Below are 20,485 nucleotides of genomic sequence, written 5' to 3'. Positions count from 1 at the left end.
ATTATTTCAAACCTTAGGAAGAGAAGAAGGAACTCCCCCCTTCCTTTTTTTTTTAAACAGAAACTGTATATATACCATGTCTCTAAATAGTTTCTGTAGAAAGTATACTGCCTCCTTTTCCCCCCTCGTATCCTCATTAGGCTTAGCTTAATAATAATATGAGGGGCCAAAAAAGCTTTTAAAGCTGATTTCCATTGGTTTGTAATTCGTTGCCAGAACTGGAGGACTGATTAGCTGTGCCTTCTGCAGTCTTCTTGCTGTTCATGGAAGTGTAAAAATGAAACTAAGTGCACATGTACACACACAGACACAAATAGAATGAGAGAGAGAACACGTAAGAGTGAGCCCAGTATGAGGGCACTATAGAAAAATATGTTTATAGTAACTTAATTTTACTAGAACTGGTAGTGGTAGCAGGGATAATAAAGCCCATTAGTAGATTGTTTTCTTGTCCTTAGTGGGTGGTGCCTACTGATCTACAGCACTTCCCAGAGAAGTCCTGTACTGCATTTGGGTGTGGTGGACACAAGACATGGATGGATCTCCTGTTGATCAAAGACAAGCCAAAGTCTGTTCATGGAGGCTGGAAATGTTGAGATGCTATCACAGAACTTTTGTGTTCTGTGCTTTTCAAGTGAACATAAAATATTTGACAGCTATATTTCACTCCACTGGAATCACTCACATCCACACCCATCTCAAAAGTCACTTAGAGGGGGTACACAGCAATGCAAATAGTGAATTATCCAGTTTAGCCTCGTAGCCAGGTGCCAGAAGTGGTCTTCTGTAAATTCAGGCGATAACATACATGAGTAAAGCAAAATTCCAAAGTTTTTCCTCTTGCTGATATATGAATTTTTCTCTTGTTAATCAAAAGATCCTAGAAAGTTATATGAATCACAAAGGTACTTGAAAACATCAGTACAACATAGGTTGAGGCAGAGTTGCCCAGTGTTTGAATTATTCTCTAGTAGTGATGTTTCCATGTAGTTTAACATTTTAAAGCATAAGTTATCAGCCTTCCAGCGAGTCTGACATGGTTCTGCCTACTGGAGCTGTTCCTTTATTCAAATTAAAACACAAAGAGCGTGATTTCCTGTCCATTAGAAGGAAAGTGTTTGACAATCCTGGTAACTACCCAAAGCATCTAAAGAAAAGGCCCAAATCATTCATTCAGAAAATACTTTTTGAGTACCTACAACATTTTAGGCATTATTAGTTGCTGGTGAAACAAATACAACTCTTGCCATCCTAAGGCTTGAACTCTAGACCTCTACAAATCCAGGATGCTCACCCAGTAGAAGGACTAGATTCTAATTATATGCATAATTAGGATTTGGACCGAAATAAGGTCTGCACTAAAAGGGTGACCAAGGAAGTAAAGATTCTGGGAATTATGTGAAATGAAGGAAGAGCAGATGAAAGATACTGGAATGTTTAGGGACATTCTCCTTGGCTGTAGACCAACAGGTGGTAGATTTCTGTTGAACAGAGAAAAGGTGTAACATTTAGAAACAATTCAGAATAAAATTAGCTGCTTTGGAAGGTGGCAGGAGTCCTACCCACATGTGCTGATGTAGCCACTATATTAAACATCACTGATCGGGGCGCCTGGGTGGCTCAGTGGGTTAAAGCCTCTGCCTTCAGCTCAGGTCATGATCCCAGGGTCCTGGGTTTGAGCCCCACATCAGGCTCTCTGCTCAGCAGGGAGCCTGCTCCCTCCGCTACCTCTGCCTGCTTCTCTGCCTACTTGTGATCTCTGTCTGTCAAATAAATAAATAAAATCTTTAAAACAAAAAAAACCCCATCACTGATGAATGGCCTTCTGGAGGCATTTTTGCATCAGACAGAGGTTTGCACCAGATGACTTTTAATGAGTCTTCTGAGATTCATCACTTCAAAAAACTAAGGTCCTATGGCTACAGAAGCAATCAGGTCCATTTAGCAATTCATTTTTTTAGCCTGCATATATTAAGTGAAGCCAAACAGAATACTGGGAGAAACTCTCTGTCCCTTTGTTCTAGATGAGACAACACAATATAGAAATAGAAACTGCTCTGTCCTCTTGCCAAGATTCATTCTTAAAGATAATGTCCCTAGAGAAATGGTCACTAACCAATGGTTTTGTGGAAGGGACCTTCAAAATCATGTAGTAATTTGTCATCAACGGAGTCCACACGACAAAAGTATCACTGAGTTTATTTTCCATGATGTGAAAATCATAAATGGTAGATTTTTAATCACCTTCTGAAGAGTGAAATGATGGGAACCATTTGACTGTGGCGGATCACATGCTGAGTCTAGGACATGGTTTCATTCAGTCTAGTTCTTCTAATATTCATTTAATCCTGTCCTGAGCCAGCCCCAGTCTTCTGAGTTGTCTGGCTATAATGTTCTGACCAGAAAAATCCTGAACTTCTTTCCCTATATTTGCAATTCTTCTTCTTTTTTTTTTTAATTTTATTTATTTATTTGACAGACAAAGATCACAAGTAGGCAGAGAGGCAGGCAGAGAGAGAGAGGAAGGGAAGCAGACTCCCTGCTGAGCAGACAGCCCAATGCGGGGCTTGATCCCAGGACCCTAAGACCATGACCTGAGCCAAAGACAGAGGTTTAACCCACTGAACCACCCAGGCACCCCTGCAATTCTCCTTCTTTTTTTTTTCCTTCCAACTCAAGCTTTGAGGCTCCATGACTGTTTATATCATGAGATATTTTATTTCAGAAACAGCATAACTAATGTCTTCATGAGGAAATGCCCTACAAATGCTCAACACTTTTCAAATCTCTACTTTTTTTTTTTTTTTTTTTGAGTGGAAAGAACAATTAAAGAGATTTAGGGGGATGGATCTGGCATACAGTACCTTGAACAACCTTTCAGGGTATTTTCTTTGGAGGATGTGGTTACAGCTGTTCAAACTTAAAATTATTTACATTGAATAATAACCTTGATTTTAAAAAGTCATATGACTACATATAAACTAAAAAATGGGAAGAAGTCAAACTTGGTGTTTTTCATGGACATATATTGCCCTTTGGCTGTGGGTTCTGAAGGGTGCTTTTTGGGCCCTAGGGTTGGTGGGAAAAGATAAACGAAGACTGAAGAATGAGAATTTTGCCTAGTGAGTCATATTGGGTTGCAGCTGAATCTAAAAACAGCAGGTAGTCATCAGAAAGGTTTATATGAAATCTAATGAATCAGAAAGAGAAAGCAAGAGGAAATGGTTTCTTTTCATACAGGGCCAGATTCTCATCTGATGTAAGTCTTGGAGAATTAGCCAACATATGGAAATTATCCCCATGTGGTTATATGGGATAGCAGTATGAGGAATCATTAAAGGAACAGGGATATTTAGCTTTGTGAAGAGAAGATCTGGGTGGGACAGATAGCTCTTTCAAATACTTGGAAGGTCAGCATGTGGATGAGGGGGTATTATGTATTGTTCCAAGGGCAAAACAGTCAATGGGTATACATTGGAAAGACAGGTTGTGGTTTATTATTCTCTTGTCTCCCTCGACGGCAGCAGAGCATGGCAGTTTCCTTAAAGCAAGATAGGCTTATGTGAGGGGACAGCGAGGTGTTTCTGGAGCCATCTGCTAGGAACTGATATGGGAACTGATGAGACAGACCCAACTCTGGGACTGACAGCAAAGTTTAGCTTACCAGGCATGGCTTGACTCCAAATGCAATTCAGGCAAATAGGCAGCCAGGAAGAATGGGAGACATCTGGACTTTGGAGTCTGGAAGGCCTCAGTTGAAATCCTGGCCATGTCATTTATTGTCTGTGTAATCTTAGGAGAGTTGCTTGGCTTCTCTGAGTTGCCACTTCCTGATCTGTATAAAGAAAAAAATATCACCTGTACTAAGGGACAACTATTATTTATGTCTACTCAGATTTCCCTCTCCCTGTTCTATTAAAAGCACCTTGATTTCTCCCAAGTCAAGTAGAGTTCTGGTGTAAATCAAGGTGGCCTGACTTACCCCTTGGGCAGTCAAGTTTTGCCTCCCTGGAATTATAATCTTGAGTGGGGTAACCCAAGGGTGGAAAATGGTTACAGCTGATTGTTTCTGCAGATGGTATTATGAAGGGACTGCCCATTAGTTCCTGCTGCCCACATTTCTGGAGCCACCAGGTTTCTACCCTTTTTGGGGCATGATTGTTCATCTTCTTGAATTCTGAGAGCAACCTTATGTTCTTCCAATAGATTGTGTTTTTGTATAAGTTAGCTGAATCAGTTTCTGTGGTAATCCAAGAACACAGTAATCAGTGAACACATTTCGGTCTTATTCTTACTTTACCCTGTGTCATGTTACATTCTCTTCTTCCTAGCTTTTTTGTGCCACTCTTCCATCTTGATTTTCCTCCTACTTCTCCTGTTGTACCTATATGTTCTTCCAGTAGATTATGTTTTTGTTTAAGTTATTTCAATCAGTTTCTCTGGTATATAGAAATAAAGAACTGGGGGCGCCTGGGTGGCTCAGTGGGTTAATGCCTCTGCCTTCGGCTCAGGTCATGATCCCAGGGTCCTGGGATCGAGCCCCGCATCAGGCTCTCTGCTCAGCCAGGAGCCTGCTTCCTCCTCTCTCTCTCTGCATGCCTCTGCATTTCCTCCTACTTCTCCTGTTGTACCTATATGTTCTTCTAGTAGATTATGTTTTTGTGTAAGTTATTTCAATCAGTTTCTCTGGTTTATAGAAATAAAGAACTGGGAGCACCTGGGTGGCTCAGTGGGTTAATGCCTCTGCCTTCAGCTCAGGTCATGATCTCAGGGTCCTGGGATCGAGCCCCGCATCAGGCTCTCTGCTCAGCCAGGAGCCTGCTTCCTCCTCTCTCTCTTCATGCCTCTCTGCCTACTTGTGATCTCTGTCTGTCAAATAAATAAATAAATAAATAAAATCTTTAAAAAAATAAAGAAAAGAAAAGAAACAAAGAACTGTACCTGTACACCTACCTTAATAAGGGTTGCTGGATGGATTAATTAAGAAAATACATATGAACCCCCTGATACTGTCCTAGAGTCTGACACATATTAGATTTTGAATAAATGGTAGGTAGCTATTGTGACTCATCAGATACTGTGGGCCCAACTATCGAAAAGTCACATCCTGAAGTTAAGGTACACAGAATCAGAGGGTATCCCTCTGCCCTTGGTAAACTGTCAGGCTGACTCCTACTCATCTTTCAAGATTCAGTTTAGGGGTCAGGTATATTTCGAAGCCTTCCATCCAACCCTCTATCACTGTAGCCCCTCATCCTCCCCTATATGCCTCAGCACCCTTTGTTCCAGTGAGTCTGCACACTGGGTTTTCATAGCCAATTCTTCACCTCATCTCCACTGTGAGGTCAAGTTAGAGACCAGAGCTTGTTAACTCTGTATCCCCAGTGCCTAGCCCAATGCCTGGCAGATAGAGGAGGGAGGGAAATATACCAAAGGCAGAAGACTCTATACTGTACTTCTGAGTTTTATTCATTGTGCATGTGTATGTTGGAGGTGATTTGTTCTTATGGCTGGAGATCCAGTTTATGCAAATGTGTCAAAATGGGGTAGGTGGGAAAACTTTTTACAACATATTAGTTTTCCTGGCTTTCTGCCAAGGAATACAGGTGGGACCCAGAGAGTGATCTAACTAACTGGTGAGGCTGATGAAAAGATATTGGGGGATCAGATTAACTGAATATTATAGACCAATACTTTAATTTCCTGCTCTAGCCCTAGAAGATTCTCAATGTGTTTCCCCAGGATCAAAGATTATAGGATAGTTCACATAAACTGCACATAAATATGCCTAGTGTAGTCTACACAAACTGTCCTAAATCACAATATTTATTGCACAAGCCCAAAGACAACAGAACATACTACCTAATTATTTCTCCTTCATTAGTTAAAGAATGGAGTTGGTGACATGTCGAGTGCTTTAATCTCCATAGGCTATAATTCTATGACTAACTCGAAAGCAAAACAAGAACCCCCCCTCCCACCTTCCACCCCCCACTAGCTTGGCCTTATTCAGCCCTTGTTTGTTTCCTCTGGCTGTCATTATGGGCATCTCCAGTGATGAAGAACATTGATGGTCTCTGATCTTGTTGTGCACTATAACCAGAAACATTTAGGTGACTTGTATGAACTCATACTAATTGAATTAAACTTAGATCTTACACTAGAAGAAAATGTGGTGCTCCTTATTCTTTGAGTTATGAGCTCCTAGGGTAGAGGCTGTAATGTCATAAGAAGTTGGGCATCAGTGTTATCCTCAGACATCATGCCAACCCTCACTCTTGCCCATGCCTCAGAGAGGGATTAGGTGTGAAGCATGCAGGACAATGGTAGGAAGAAAGGGCTCCTTGCCTGGGCACACACTCAAGAGTGCCTGCCTTCAGCAGAAGTACTGGGCCTGGGCTCATCAAGTGCAAAGGAGAAGAGATGTGGAATTCTCACATTTCTTCCATAAACAGGTTTGTTCCAGAGTTATAGGAGTTATAGGATTTTATCTCTGTCCCACAAGGCATGACACCTTCAGCAGCCAAGCAGCTATTTGCTAGAAGGAAGCAATAATGTTTAGCTAGGAGGAGAGGAGACTTGGGGATGATTTATGAGATGGGGAAGACACATAAGACTCATTAGGCTTCTTCTCACTGATTACATGAGAGAGAAAACCAGGGTGGACACATTTCAACTTAATGTATTAGAGACCTTTCTATAAGACAGCTGTTAAAATAGGGGAAGGTCTGAGGAGGGATTATGACCCCTGTCCTTGAGGGCTTCACCAGAGACTGGGAGCCCATCTCAGAGAGAAGTTAAGGAGAGACTACAGAAACCTGGTGGGTTACTAGACTCAGCAGCTGTAGGGATTCCTTTCTTCCTCAATCTGAGCGAACAACTTTAAAAGAATTTGAAAACATATCAAAAAAGGCAAAGGATTAATTCTCTTTTGCTTAAGACAGGTTTTGCGGAGTCTTCATGAGTATGCTAGGGATGGTCATTAACCAAAGAAAGCCCCTTAAACAAAAAGTATACACATTGCCAGAGTAAACTGGCAAGAGCCTGGAGATAAACTCCCAGAATCACAGAACATTAGACTTCTCTACTGGATAACATCTTGAATTATTTTTATTAGTCATTCACAATTGCCTGCTATATACAGAATACTGTTTTAAGTATTGGGAGAGTTATAAAATGTTTATGGCCCAAGAAAGTGAAATATATGGAGGAAAACATTTTTACTAACCAAAAACTCAAGATCAGCATGGAGAAAATTTTGAAAATATTCAAATATGAAAGAAGAAAGAGCAATTGAAGAGGATTCCAGCTGTAATTTAGAAGGCTGGGATCCCTCCAATCCATGCCATACCCGTGTTTTAGTGTTCCATAGTGTGGGCCTGTAATGTGACCACCCACATCGCCTTTTTATCGTCTGTCAGCCAGCCCTGTCAGGGTTTGAGGTGGAGTGGAAGAAGGAGGAACTCTGTTCGTGGTGGAGGCTTTTCCTCTCACTTAACAATATTCTAGTTGGTGAAAACAGTTCATACAAACTCCTGGCCTACCTTCCCTGATCTCTTTTTCTTATTTCTCTTGCTTTGTTGATATTTGGTTAACAGTGGGAGTGAATGAGGGAAGACAGAAGAGAAAACAATCTCTATCTCCCCACTTTAGGCTGTATCACTAATTCTTATTGTCCAGGTGATGGTAATTGCACTTCATAGTATCAAATGAAGCCAGGGGAAGTACCCACATGATGCTACTTCCTGGCCCAATAGGCTTCTACCTGATTGTGTTAAATATGTGCATACACACAGACACATACATATACACATATTTTGCACTCAGGTTTGGGAGAAATAATAACTCCATTCTTATTTGAACCAAATATCAAGGGACATAGTTCCAATTTGAAAATTATTGGTTGACTTGGTAGACTTTTTAGTTCAGACATAGAAAAATACCAAGTCTACATGGCTTATGTGCCAGAGAAGGGTGTGAGAAGGATGGTGTAAGCCAAGAGGAGCTCTTGACAAACAAGTTCAATGGAACTTTGTATTTTCAAAGCAGTTTAGAATCATGAAGTAGCTAACCCAGCTATCCCTAGAAAATAGGTCAGTACAATATTTTCACAGTTGAGGAAACAGAGATACAATGTTTGATTGGGTTACCCAACACATACAACTTGGGTAGGAACACAAACTTCTGAATTTCCATGTAGACATGTTGACTAGGCTACCTTCTTCCCAGAAAGAAAAAAATTTAGCAGTTAGCAATTTTTATTTTATATTTTTATATGTTAACTAGGCTAGAATACCACTGGTGTATACCAGGAAATCTTAAAGCGATAGCACAGTAAGGAGGAGTTTGAAGCTTCCGATTATTCCCCAATCTATTTTACAGGTCTGCTCTGTTCTGAGGATATAATAGTAGCTGGAGATTTAGGAGGCCTGGATTCTAGGAGTAAGCTGCATGACTTTGCAAAAGCCATTTTAAATCTCCAAACCTTGCCTTTTCACCCTCAAAATAAAGACAATATTCTTGAAAGTTTTTCATTTGAAAAATAATAGAAAATACAAAATAGTTAAACCACCTATGATTTAACTGTACTTTTTGAAGTATATACAAAAAGAAGGGATAGTGTCTCTTCTTTGTTTGTAATTGAATGTGCGATGCAACATCTAATGGGTTCTCTCAAAGGGGAAAATCTATTTTTACCTAACAAGTCACCTCTATTTATTTAGCTGATAACTTATATTCTAAGATAAGCTTTTTAAATCCCATACCTTACTCTTTTTTTTCTTTTAAGATTTTATTTATTTATTTGACAGAGAGAAATCACAAGTAGATGGAGAGGCAGGCAGAGAGAAAGAGAGGGAAGCAGGCTCCCTGCTGAGCAGAGAGCCCGATGCGGGACTCAATCCTAGGACCCTGAGATCATGACCTGAGCCGAAGGCAGCGGCTTAACCCACTGAGCCACCCAGGCGCCCCCCCATACCTTACTCTTGTAAATGAATTGAAAGTTGAAAACTATGAAGTATGTGAAAGAAGATGGTATCGTCTGATACATAGAATAAAGATGAACTTTTTATTTGTATATGTGTCTGTATTATGTTTGTTTTATTTGGTTTTAAATTGTTTCTATACTAGAAGTGGAGTAAAAATTTGGAATTTTTACTAAGAAAATGGAAGCTGAGTTTTCGATCTCTGATATACTATTTACAAATTTAAAATAAAATGGATTGATGAAGTTCTTACTTATGTATTAGGGCCAGTAAGTCTGCTTAGAAGGGGAATATTTGTGTCATGGCCTTAATTTTCAAAATTCCTCATATGACCTAATTAACATTGACTAATCAGACCATTTTCCACCTCATTTTTCCTGGGCAAAACCAGAATTTGCCTTATTCCTACAACTTAGAGAAAGCATTGATGCTTAATAGGACCCTCTCCTAAAGACAGAGTTGGGATATCTAGTTTGTAATCTCAAAAACGAAAACAAAAACATAAAGAAAAACAAAACAAAAAAATAACAAAACAAAAAACAAAACAATGAAATTCTTTTTCTTATCCAGGGGCTCAAAGGCAGAGGTTCAAATGTAGGTGGCCTCTGCTACTACCCACCATTCTGAGGGAAGTATAAAACCATACGCTGTTAGATCTCTGAGGTCATATCCCCAAATGGAACCCCACCAGCAGGACTCTGGACATGAGGCAGCCTTCTGCTAATGGTGATGGTCATTCTCAACCTTTATTCTTCTATATCATTCCTGATGGGTATTGTTCACACACATAGCTCATGGTAACAGACATACAAAAGCTATGGGAAGTGGCAACTTCACTTTGTCCCTGTCAAGAAAACACATGAGGATGCAAATGAAGGAAAGTGACATTAACATAGGGATCATTTTTAATTTCTTTAGACATACAAAACTTTGGCATTTTGTTCCCAAGTGGTTATGACCCACAAATGTGGCCCAGTGTGACAGCTCAGGACAGGTGGCTAAGGTTAACTAGTCAGCTCTCTTTCATATCTAAATTCTCAAGTCAGTGGAAGACACAAAGATCCCAGCAATAACCAGGCAGCAATTCCTCATAAGATTTTGATCAACCACAGTGGTTTTGTATAGAAACAGTCAGAAGGCTGGCTCAGAACCAGGCCTTCTCTCCCACACTTACAAGACAACATTTCCTAACATGTGGCTTGGAGAAAATTTTCCTCTGTTCCCCAGTTTCTTCCACAAACTTTGGAAGATTTCCTCTTGCTTAAAGTGGCATTTGTATGAGATGGTTACAAATAATGTGGAAACCCAGGTCTACATCATATAAAAGTGAGTCCAGGGAAAGTTCCACAGAGTAGGATCCAAGGAAGCTAACAAGGCCAAATATCAGATATTCAAATATCAAATTTCCTCATCCTGCTCACACTTACCCCCTTTTTTTGGTTCTGGGTCACTGATTAAACGTTTTTGACAGATAGTCTCTTCTATTTAAACTCATCCAGACACAGTGCTAACATGTGGCTCTGAAAGTTCCCAGTGCTGTGCTCACCCTAAAAGAAGGGAAGAGTGAAGCCCTTTGCACTGAATCCCCTCCACCCCAAATATATCTTTTCATGATTGGTGAACTTTTACACCTTTCCTGTTGAACAACTGATCTCACATGCCCTCAAGTGTTTGTAGGTGGGAGGGAAATGTCACTAAATGCTGCTGCCTGCTGAGCTCTTGATTTGCACGGATGGGAGCACTGTAATGGTCCATGGAAGCCAATCTTGACACAAAAGGTTACACTCAACGGTACTTTCACTCTGGAAAGGAGTTCTGTATTCAGTCTCCCATTCATGAAACATGAAAGCACATGTCATAAAAATGTTCTGCATATAAATGAAATAATGCAAAGCAATTATTACGCTTGTTAAGAATGCAACAATATGATTTTGAAATGTAAAGTGTTAATAATGAATAAAATATGTTTTAACTTGTTCAAAATGACTTGCCTCTTTCTTAAGTGTAACGTGTGTAACGAAAATGGGGAAGGATGCCACATTGAAGGACCCTATAAAAGGCAGAAACCTAAACACAACAGAGACAAAGCCAAAACCCCCAAAGTTAAGTTCCTTGTGTTATCTATGCAGACTAGCTGTCAATATTGTTCAAATTAGCAGGTTAATTGCCAAATCTCCAGTTTACTTCAGGCTCTGTAGATGAAGTTGGTGTCAAAATTAAATGCTTCATAAATGGCTCTTTTGATATTATCTTCAAATTCATCTCCTTTCCTAAGTAGGGCTATTAAAGTAGCTTCTACAGTGGCAGCAGCCTTTCCAACTAAAGGAAAATAGCTTAAATGCTTAATGGGACCAATTCTCTCTAGAACCCCTGAGGCAAAGATGCTGGGAGTAAGTTTTTAGCAAGTACAGTCACTGGGGGTGGGGGTTGCTGGTTAGAGGTGGTGGTAGGGGTGGGGGAAGTAGATTGAGCTTGCCCCTACTCCCACCTTCAGGGTGCTTTGTATTGATGGAGACTGAATAATCAACTTCATTCCTGTCTTTAGAGTTCTCAACCTATTAAGCCAACTCATGTATCTCTGTTCTTTTCAACCTATCACCCATTCCCTTGCCCACACACCTCTCTCAGCCCCTGTCTTTCTAATGTGTTCACCTGGAAACATCAAAGATATCACCCAGGAAGCATCCCCCTTCCCTCTACCATGCTCATAAACCATTGCCCATGCATATACACCTCCTCTTCTTTCTCATGTTTAGGATAACCCCTTCTATCTGGGCTTTGGGTTCATCCCTTAATGATCCTCAGGGCCTTTATACCACTTTTGAGTATGGGCTCCCTTCTCTCCTTTATAGTCAATTGATCCTCTAACCAGAGAGTCTCCACACTGACATCTAACATTTAAAATGTCATCTCACCAGAGTGGGCTTGTCATATTAAATACGGGATAATCAAGTAATATTTTAGTATAAGCATGTTCCAAATATTGTGTGGAGTATACTTATACTAAAAAAAAGTATTTGTGGTTTATCTGAAATTTGAATGTAACTAGGCATCCTGTATCTTTATTTGCTAAATCTGGCAACCATACTCCAGAATTCTTTCTTGACCATTCACAGTATTAAATAGTACGCCCCCACTTCAGATAGTTTCTATCACCTTTTTTTTTTTTTTTTTACTTTTTTGGTCTGCGTACATTATCACCACTGAGTGTATTATATACTTATATGTTTGTTTTTGTCTGTGCTCCACTCTCTCCTTTCTAGAATGTGGCTTCCATAGCAACAGGGATTTTCAGATTCTTTGCTGCATCCCTATTGCCTAAAACAGGGGTTAATACAAGGTGTGTCCAGTAAATGTTTATTGAATAAATACATGCTTGAGTTGCTCTCTTTTTAATATAATTGTCACACAACCCCACAATCACCCTCGATCTACTCCTTCATCTCTCTCCTTGACTTCAGAACCAGATTTTATGAGAGGTCTTAAAATTCATTGTCTCTGTGACTTTATCTCTCAATTTCTCCTCTTCCCACTCCAGTCTGATTCCACTCTCATTCCACCAAAATAGCTTTGGCTAAGGTTACCAGTTACTCCCATGTTATTAAATCACAATAACATTCTTTTCCCTTAATATTTTATTTTTTTATTTATTTGACAGAGGGAGAGAGAGATAGTGAGAGTAGGAACATGAGCAGAGGAACTGGGAGAGGGAAAGCAGGCTTCCCGCCAAGCAGGGAGCCCAAGACAGGGCTCAATCCCAGGACCCTGGGATCATGACCTGAGCCGAAGGCAGACGCTTAACGACTGAGCCACCCAGGCACTCCACAATAACATTTTTTACCCCCATCTAATCTCTCAACAAGATTTGATGCTATTGATCACTCCCTGCTTCCTGAAATAAGCCCCTTATTTCATTGGTCCTATACCTTCCCCCTCTCTCTGTAATCACTACCTCTTAATGTCCTTGCCAGTTGATCCTTCCCTGCCTGGCCATTAAAATTTGGAGTTAGTCTGGGACCTCTTCTTTTCTCATTCTGTGTTTTCTCCCCCAGGTAACTTCATCTATGCCCAGGGTTTGAATGACCGTTTATTTGCTAATGATTCCTAAATTTGTACATCCAGCCTAAAACTCCTCTTAGTTCCAAACATATATATCCAGTTGCCTAGTTGGCATCTTCACAGGATGTCTCAAATTATGTCAAAGTCAGTCATCCAAGACTGAATTTAAGATATCCTCTGCTTATCCTACCCCTGTCCTCTTCTGTTATTCCACATAATGGGCAAATGACACTTCTGTGCATCTAATGGCACAAGCCTGATAACTAGCTGCCATCCTTGACTCCTGTAAATCTACCTGCCACATAGTTCTTGAATCCATGCATTCCTTTTGATTCCCATAGTCACCTAGTTCAAAGGAGTATTAGCTCTTACTAGAGCACTGCAGTGGCTTCTTAATGAAAGGAACTACATTTACTGACTCAGACCTTTTAATCCGCTCTCCACATTTACATCTGAAGTTACTTTTCTGGGGCACCTGGGTGGCTCGGTGGTTAAGCCTCTGTTTTCAGCTCAGGTCATGGTCTCAGGATCCTGGGATTGAGCCCCGCATCTGCTTCCTCTTCTCTCTGCCTACCTCTCTGCCTACTTGTGATCTCTCACTGTCAAAGAAATAAATAAAATCTTTAAAAAAAAAATAAAGTTACTTTTCTGCCTGTTGAATATGCTTCATTAGTTTCATAGGAGGCTTCAGCCTCTCTGTCCAGTCTTTTTTTTTTTTTTTTAATCTAATTCCAGTAGTTAACATACAGTGTTGTATTAGTTTCAGGTATACAATATAGTGATTCAGCAGTTCTGTACATCACCAATGTTCATCACTACAACTGTACTCCTTAATCCCCATCACCTATTCCACCCATCCTCCACCCCCCCACCTCTGTGAACCCTCAGTTTGTTCTCTATAGTTAAGAGTCTGTTGCTTTGTTTTTCTCTCTCTCTCTTTTTCTCTCTTTCGAGTCTTATCTCGTGCTGCTGTCTTCATCATTCTCTCAACTGCAGCAATGCTGGCCAGGAATGAGATTCTTAAGTGCAACTCTGTATTCAGGAGGGCTAGATGAGAAACTGATTACAAAGTAACAAGTTTAAAATGTGAATTATTAATAGTGTTTCATATGAAATCAACCATCTGCAAAAAACATCATATAAAATATAGGGCTAAAAGGTCCTTCACACATCATCTGGTCTAATTCTCTCCCTCTGAATGAGAAAACGAGGGTTCATAGAGAAGAAGGAAATCACCAGAGTCACACAGCTATTTAATGGCAGAGGTAGGAGTCCCTGCATCCAGAATCACATTTCTTGCTAAGCTGGAGAGAGAATAGCTGAGAAAGAAAGTGACCTGAGAATTACCATAATTCCAAAAGGATGGAGGAGCTAGTCAGAATGAGGCTGAGGCAGGGACACCTGGGTGATAGAGTTGGTTGGGCATCCAGCCCTAGGTTTCAGCTCAGGTTGTGATCTCAGGGTGTGGGTTTGAGCTCTGCGTTGGTCTCCGTACTTAGTGTGGAATCCTCTTGGGATTCTCTTTTCCCCTTCCTCTGCCCTTATGCTCATGCTCGCACTCTCTCTCTCTCTTTCTCTCAAATAAATAAATCTTAAAAAAAAAAAAAAAAAGACTGAGGCAGATGAACGAAGCTAAAACTAGATGATCAGTCAACCAGCAAACTGCTCACATGAGAACTAGTGAGCCTTCAGACACAAGAATCAGGAACTTTCTCAATGAACTTTCCAACTATGTCTAAAAGGCCTAAAAAATAATAATAAAAAGTAAAAAAATAAAAGTCCTACTATAGATAGTTTCCAGCATAATAGTCAGTGGATGTAGATGATACCAGGGTTGGGGGATTGGCAGACCAACTGCTCATAATATAAAGAAACATATACATCCTGACCATACTACCCACTGAGAGCCACCTTTTATGAGTTGACCACAGAAGCCATCTGTTACCACCTGGGATTTTTACAAGGAACCCTTTCCCTCTTCCATGAGTCCTTGAAGAAACTAAGAAGAGTCAACTTGGTGTCCACAAAAGTTACTGAGTGAGAGCAATAGATTCAAGGCACCACTATTTCCTGACAGTTATGCACAGGTATCATCTGGGAGATCCCTAGTCTATTTCCTTTCAAAGGAAGTTGCAAGCTACTGAGCACAATTCATACTTTGAATCTAAAGTTGTCATTCAATAGCCAAGGGAAGCTTTCTGGAGGACTTCAGTATTGAGATCAAGGGAGGCTGAGTAAATACCCTATGTGTGCTTATCACTATGGGCACTGAAGTGTAAATGAGTGTGAAAGTTGCCTTTTGGTGTCAGAAGACCTGACAAGACTTTTTTCCAAATGGGATTGGAATTATTAGTAAATTTGTTGAGCTAAGAGGCACTCTTTATCAGCTGTAAGTATTTTTAATTGGTTTCTAGGGAACACCTGTGTTAGGGTTATAAGCATCAAAGGTGATAAACAACTTAATTATCCTTCCAGAACCATTAGGAAAAAGTATCACTGTTGGTGAGCTTTCTTTGATGCCTTCTTTTGAAATGCCATCCTGCTACTATTGTGGGGCTATTTGTAGTTTATTTCCCAGAGCTTTGATTTTCCCTTCATAAATAGGAAAGGCAGTTAGAAGTAGATTAATGAAATTAATAATGTTTGCACTGATCAGATGTATCTTAGGTTTCTATTGGGATAACTTCTCCTAGGAGAAACAGCAAGTAGAGACAATCAAAAAACCTTAAGAGATTTTTTTTTTTTTAAAGTAGGCTCTATACCCAGCATGGAACCCAACCCAGGGCTTGAGTTCATGACCCCAAGACTAAGATCTGAACTGATATCAAGAATTGGATGCTTAACCAACTGAGCCACTCAGGTACCCCAACCTTGAAAGAATTTTGATAGATAGAGGCAAAGAGCATCTGAGGAGATAGAAAGGTATGAGTTATGGCACTGGTATCTTTATCATGATGATTTCTGAGAAAAAGGAGTTGCCAACCTGGGGCTGCTGTTATAGAAGGGGAAGGAAGGGAAGAGTTTTATATTTTGTTTATTTCCGATCACTGTATTTGAATTTTATTCATGAAGACAAGTGGAGACAGGAAGGTAGAGTGTGGTAGCCTATGCATTTGTTAGGTCAGACTCTGCTCTTAGTACCTTTCTTTCCTAAGATTCCACCTTGGATCATAATGATTTTTTCACTTTCTAGACTATTCAAATACAGTGTCCTTTAGAGGGTTTTTCAAAAATCACTAATATAACAGAGAATAAAAACATTTCTATAGGGATCAAGGAATAATCAGAAGTGGGATTTGAGTATAGGCCAAAGATGGGCTTTCCAGAATTCACTTTTGCTTAGGACTAACACTGAGTTTTTATTGTCACGTAAAAAAAAAAATTCTGTCTGTCACTTTCAACTCTTTGAATTAAGCTTACGTGGTTAGTCTTTCCTGGCAGAAATGAATGAGAAACTATGTTTTGAGCACCTCAAGAAGTAAGGTACTGGGATGCCTGGGGGGCTCAGTCAGTTAAGTGGCTGCCTTCGGCTTGGGTCATGGTTTCATGGTCCTGGGACCAAGTCCTGCATCAGGGCTTCCTGCTCATTAGGGAGTCTGCTTCTCACTCTCCCTCTACCTCTCCCCCCTTCTCTCTCTCTAATAAATAAATAATAGTCTTTATTTTTTTTTAAGATTTTATTTATTTATTTGACAGACAGAGATCACAAGTAGGCAGACAGATAGGCAAAGAGAAGAGGAAGCAGGCTCCCTGCTGAGCAGAGAGCCTAATGTGGGGTTCGATCCCAAGACCTTGAGATCATGACCTGAGCCAAAGTCAGGGCTTCACCCACTGAGCCACCCAGGCACCCAAATGACAATCTTTAAAAAAATAAAAGAAGTAAGGTACTATAGACATTCAGGGAAAGATACTATAATCCTTTTTAAATACTTCATGGTTTTAAAATGTTACCTGGGATAAAAATCAGAGTTGGAAAGGGATCACAAGAAGCTATTCCTGTCCTTTTACAAATGAGGAAATAGAGGCCTCTCTGGAAAAAAGCTATGAGCCCAGGCTCCTGGAGAATTACCCCATAGCTTCTCACTTGATTCTGCTGAGAGAAATCTCACACTGTGGTTGGGACTAGAATCATGTTAAATAACTGTCTCCACATGACATCTTTGGTGTTGGATAGAATTAAAGGGAAACCCAGTGGCCACCATCCTTTCAAACCTGCCCCAAATTGGCAATCTACCAAGTAGGCCAAACATTAATTTCCTGAAAACATTTTGAAGAATGGAATGTTAAATACAATAAAAACGTCAGTTGGACATTAAAAATCAGAGCATAAAAAAAAAAAAAAAGGATTTTCAAAGACCTCAAACCGAGAGTAGAGTGATTGAGTCGTCTCTTGGTCTGACTCCATTCAAAAAACGTGGGACCTTCTCTTAACACTGGAGGGTCTATTAACCTGAGGCTGTCGACTGTGAGCTTACAGCAGGGCTTGTCTCCCTTCACACTTCTCTATACCACCATCCATTTCTCCTTCTCCTTTTCCCTTCTACAACTGGTCAGTTTTAAATTCTATCTGAATGTTGGTGAGCATTATTTGTTAAAGAACAAAAGGTCCAGCTATATACTTTATATGGTGCAAGCTTTAAATAGAGCGTGTGCATGTGTGTTCCAGTCTTATGATTTCACATTTGATACCTGGTATGTTTTGGCTCTGGAAAGGCATTTAAAAAATCCTGGTTATCTCAAACCACATTGCCTCAGTCTACAGACAAAAGGCCATGTAGTAATTTTCATGCATTCTGTAAACCCCAATACCTCTACTTTGTTTCCTTTTTTCATCACAGCCCCATTTCTGAGATCTTTTCCTAGAGCAGGCAGATGAGAAAAATCCTTCCTCCAGAGTTCCAGTCTAGAGAAAGATATCTTCCTGGTCTGGGTTCTATTATTGTCAGCAGGGAACCTGGGCAAAGACTATGGGTTTTGCAGTATTTAATTGGAACAAGTCTGTGGCCCGCCATATTTGACTCTTCACCAATTTCTGTCAGCTGGTGTTGGTGGTAGTCATTGATAAAGTTTGGGTTATGGAAATGTGATTACCCACAACTTCTTTGGTATTGAGTAGGAATCATGGTGTAGAAAACATGATGATTTTTAGAGAACAAAACCCATTTTTGAGAATTCTGCATTTCCAATATATGTCTCTCAAGCTTTCCCTAAGTCCTTCTCATACCCTAAATACAACAAAGAAATGTAACATGAGTTCTCTAGTATGGCTCTGACGATGACTTTATACCCTTAGAATATTTGCCCTGATTTATTTATGAATTTGTTGTATAAAAAAATCCTATCTACTATTACCAAAACTATTAGAATTAATAGAAAAATAGTATCTTCTTCCCAGTGAAGCTCAGACTGGGGCTTCAAATTGAGCCCCAATACCTGCAGGCAAAGCTACAACCCAGGTGATTTCTGGCTATGGAGATCTTTCACCTTTATAGCTTATTTTTCAGCCACCCCCTTCTCATTTTTGTCTCTGAATGGCTAATAGCACCCTCATGGTAGCTTCTGATCACTGTCTGAACTCTGTAAACAGTTCCTCTCACTAACATCACCCTACCTCTGTCACTAAAACTCTGGATCTTGCCAGATCATCTGTCTGGGCAAAACTTAATATTCTGTGTTCCTTTTCTTTAAGATCTTATTGATAACCAGTAAGAGACTTAATATATCAGAAAATGATAAGGTTACCTAGGCAATTTAGTATAGCCCTTAAGAGTATGTACTTTAAAGTCAAACTGTATAAACATTTCATGCCTGAAACATTATATTGTAAATAATTATGGCCTAGTCAAGCAAAACTATTAGTATTGTATTGTTATTGTCATCAACAGCAGCCATGGCTTAGAATTGATAAGATCATCACCATCCCCAGTATTAAAGTTTTTCTACAGGACTTCAATGAGTCAACCCAATAAAATGAGGAACATGAAATTTTCTTTGTCATCTAGCTGGCCAAGGAGGGGGAGCATGGTTTTGCTGAGTATTATCAAACCTCCTTCTGCTGTCCTGCACTGAAAGTACCCAGCCCTGATCAGTCATAGTTGTAGGCAGGACTGGGGCAGCACACAAAAGACAAATAACTGGCCAGGTAGTTTGAGTTAGAGATGGCCACCTTTTGGGTATCTTGCTTCCTCTCCTCTCAGGAGCCATAGAAGCAGTGCAACCCTGAACTTCTCAGGTTCCAAAGCTGAGATTCATAATGTATGTTTGAGCTCAGTGTAGAATGAGAAGATAAGAAGACAAGGATTTTCCTTCCTCTAAATTAAGCCCAGCAGTCTTAATATTCCACCCAACAGGGTTTAAGATACATGAATTCTTTTTAATGCTATGGAAGAGCTGGGCAAATGCACACCCTTTCCCTAATCCTCAAGAGCTGCACAAGAATTGGCATCTCCTGAACCACTTATAAGTGAAGCTAAACAGAGTAGTGATAACATTCCTACTGGTTCAGACTGATTGTGGGGCTGCCTTTCCCATTTCTGGGGCAGTAACTGGAGACTCGTCTGTCTGCAAGGATGCTAACACTTAGCCATGGCCAAGTTTGAATGCTTTCCTGACTTTGGCTGCTGCATTGTTGTGCTGGCTCTAAAATAGAACATATTTCTCAAGTGAGTTAATGCCTACTTACCACTTTGTTGTAATGTTTAATTATCATAAATGAACCTTAATTGTTTAATTATTAGACCAAAGGGTAGATAAGAACTTGCCGCAAACAAAATAAAAGACCAAACTTCTTTCTGTGTAAAAAGACGTGTAACATATGCATATGTGTCATATATGTACCTACATATCTAGAAGTATTTTATGTGAGTCTTTATGTATAAATCTATTTTTGCATATTTTTAGATACACCAGCTTGTTCTGGGTTTGATTCATTGGTCATATACGTGGACTGCAAGAGAGATGCTGCCCAGAGAAAGAAATGGTTTGGTTGGCTCAAGAGGTGAATTCCCTTTAATAACACTATTACTAAGGACCATCACTAAAGACTACTCTGCACAGCAATGTTGACCCTATCCCCTTGTTGCTTTCCTTTTTGAGAAAATAATTCACAACTGCAGTGAGAGCCTAGAGTGACTGTATTGCACATAGTGCCAATTCAAGGTGGAGAGAGGGTGGCCCCATGTAAATAAGGTTTCTTAGCTGGAGTCTAGGACTTATCCAAAGGAAGAACTGATTCTTTGAGGAAATAGGAGAAAAGGAATTTTCACTTAAGTTCTCTCTGTGATTTGTGATGAACAGCACCTGCCAGTCTTAAAGTAATATTGACCTCCCTTTTCACAAGGGGAAAAGATATGAGACCTGAAAAATTCAAAGCAGTTCTAGGAATGTGCTCTTCTTAAAACTAAACCTTTTCAGAGAATCTGTTCCTTGTGGACTATTTCTCA

General features: G+C 40.0%; 1 long non-coding RNA gene across 1 annotated transcript in view; it reads right to left on the bottom strand.

The window, feature by feature from the left end:
• LOC309845127 overlaps positions 1 to 20,485 on the bottom strand; it is a 241,444-nt gene that overhangs the window by 46,934 nt on the left and 174,025 nt on the right. Inside the window, exon 2 of the long non-coding RNA XR_014301045.1 lies at positions 3,665 to 3,835. This is a non-coding gene — a long non-coding RNA (uncharacterized lncRNA). The remainder of the gene's footprint in view (positions 1 to 3,664; positions 3,836 to 20,485) is intronic.

This window comes from Mustela nivalis (genome assembly GCF_964662115.1).
Source record: "Mustela nivalis genome assembly, chromosome: 12".
NCBI lineage: Eukaryota > Metazoa > Chordata > Mammalia > Carnivora > Mustelidae > Mustela > Mustela nivalis.
Note: the sequence above shows the minus strand (reverse complement) of the source record. Positions and strands in the feature narration are given on the sequence as shown.